This window comes from Penaeus chinensis, chromosome 2 (assembly GCF_019202785.1).
Source record: "Penaeus chinensis breed Huanghai No. 1 chromosome 2, ASM1920278v2, whole genome shotgun sequence".
Taxonomy (NCBI): Eukaryota; Metazoa; Arthropoda; class Malacostraca; order Decapoda; family Penaeidae; genus Penaeus; species Penaeus chinensis.
In genome coordinates this window covers 20754546-20757045 of record NC_061820.1, presented here as the reverse complement: position 1 = coordinate 20757045, position 2500 = coordinate 20754546, and the positions used below count along the sequence as shown (strand labels likewise).

The 2500-nt window shown below is 35.4% G+C and overlaps 1 protein-coding gene across 13 annotated transcripts in view; it reads left to right on the top strand.

The window, feature by feature from the left end:
- Positions 1-2500, top strand: part of LOC125033096 (solute carrier family 2, facilitated glucose transporter member 6-like) — a 13241-nt gene that overhangs the window by 7874 nt on the left and 2867 nt on the right. The window lies entirely within an intron of this gene.

Sequence of the window (2500 nt, the reverse complement as noted above, 5' to 3'; positions counted from 1 at the left end):
GTTACTGCTAATACCAAGAGCCAGAAATCCTCTCTTTCTGGAACCTAGCAAAGTCCTGGAAAATGAGGCTATTCTCTCTGCCACAATCAGCTCTTTGGCCATGAGGACCGACAGCCAGGTACTGCATTGAAGTCACCCAGAACAATGCGAATATCTTGCTGAGGACAGTTCTCTGTCATAGATGTAAGTTTGGTGTAAAATGTCTGTTTCACATCAAGTTTATAAACATCAGTAGGAGTGTACACAGCAATAGGAGACTCTAATAAGGTTCATTGCCAGTAGGTTCTCTTGGGGAGGCGGATTGGCAAGGCCCGCCTCCCCAAAGCCATCCATTAAGCCCATCCGGCAAGGGGTCAGGAGTTTACGAAGCCAAGGCATGTCCATACGCCGGTGGGCCTCCACAGTTCAACTTAGGACTGCAAGGTAGCTAATTTCTGTGGGTGGCCATGAGGAGGCACTGTAGAAGTCTTGATGATGGAGAGGCTATGAGCTGGCAGGGGAGACTTATGCACAGCGGTGGCAGCTGCAAGCGAGAAGGCATCCAAGATACTAGGCTACCATGCCATCACTTCACATTACCCTGAGCATATGTGTGTGTGTGTGTGTGTGTGTGTGTGTGTGTGTGTGTGTGTGTACGCGCGCGCGTGTGTGTTAATCAAATAAAACACAGTATATCATCATCAGTGATTTTGCTTTTTGAAAATATTACATCAAATACCATACCGCCAACATGAAAATAAAAACGCATATTGCACAATGCAGGCGCAAACCTATACGAAACAAATGCAACGCAAGCAGACAGCGCTTGAGACGAAATGATCGAACTAAAGACAAGGAATGACGGCCGGGACATTTATAAGCTAGAACATTGGCAGATTTACGGGAAACGGTAAAAATCTAAGTCTCCGGGAGATTTCAAATTTCCTGAATCTCAACAAAATAATCTCTCACCTCAGCTGGCCCTACGAAATTTCTTGGTTTTCTTCTTAAAAATTATATTTTCGTTTGTCCTTCCTTGATGACGTTGAAGATAAATTCTACTAATTTTCTCATAAAATTCACAAATGATATTATTATTATTATTGTCTTAATGCAGTAACATCAACGGCTGATATAAAAAAATGTCTTCCGTGCTTTCTCTGCAGTGAAATCAACTGATTAGGTCGTTGTAGTCTTATTTGCAACAGCCTCCCTCGTGTCCAGCAAAGGAGTTTACCTTTTTTATATAGATGATGGAGGGAGTAAATTCCATGAAAAAAGACAAATCTTGGCCCGCTCTGACGAAGCAAAACGGAAATTTCGTGGTTCAGATCGGGAGCAAGTTAGAAGCTTCACTGATTGTCGTTTCAGTCGATCGCTCGGAAACCATCCATCCTCCCTTCTCGGAGCTACTACTCCATGTTCTCAGTCGCTCTCTCTCTCTCTCTCTCGCTCTCTTTCTCTCTCTCTCTCTCTCTGCGTATATATATATACGCTATATATTTATATATATATATATATATATATATATATATATATATATGTATATATATATATTTATTTATTCATTTACTTACACACACAAACACACTACATGCACATAATGTGTGTACATATATACATACATACATACATATGTATATATGTATATATATATATTTATTTATGTATACACACACAAACACACACATGTACATAATGTGTGTGCACATATATACATACATACATACATATATATATATATATATATATATATAAATGTATATATATGAATGGTAAAACCCCATTTTCTAATATATATATATATATATATATATATATATATATATATGTATATATATATGCATATATATATATACATACATACATACATATGTAATATATGTATATGCGTGTATCTAAACACACACACACAGAAATATATATAGCTTATTTCCTCGAATTTTTTTTGAAACACGACCAGCAACACGACAATGTATTGCTTAACTGTCTTATCTTATCATGGTCAATATGCCTCTGGTTATCATTATGATCACCATCTTTATCGCTGTTGTTATTGTTATTATACTTTATCACTATCACTGTCGCGATTTTTTATAATATCACTGCCGTTGCTGTTATGATTGATATCAACATCACTATAAGAGTTGGGCGCTTCTCTATACAGGACCATTGTTAATTCTTGCCTTTGTTATCACTATCACATCATTATCATCATTAACAACTGCATCTCCATCTTCCTCTATATCACTACTATCATCATTGCTATTATAATGAGTACACACACTGTTGATATAATTATTATGATTATAATCATTACCACTATCATTGTCATGATAATAATAAAAGTAATAATGATATTGATAATAATGATTATTCTTATCATTATTCTTGTTATTATCATCACCATTAACGGTATTGTTATTGTTATTATTATCATTATTGCTATTATTTTTATTATTGTTATCATTATCATAGTTTTATTATTATTGTTGTTGTTATTACTATCATTATCATTGTT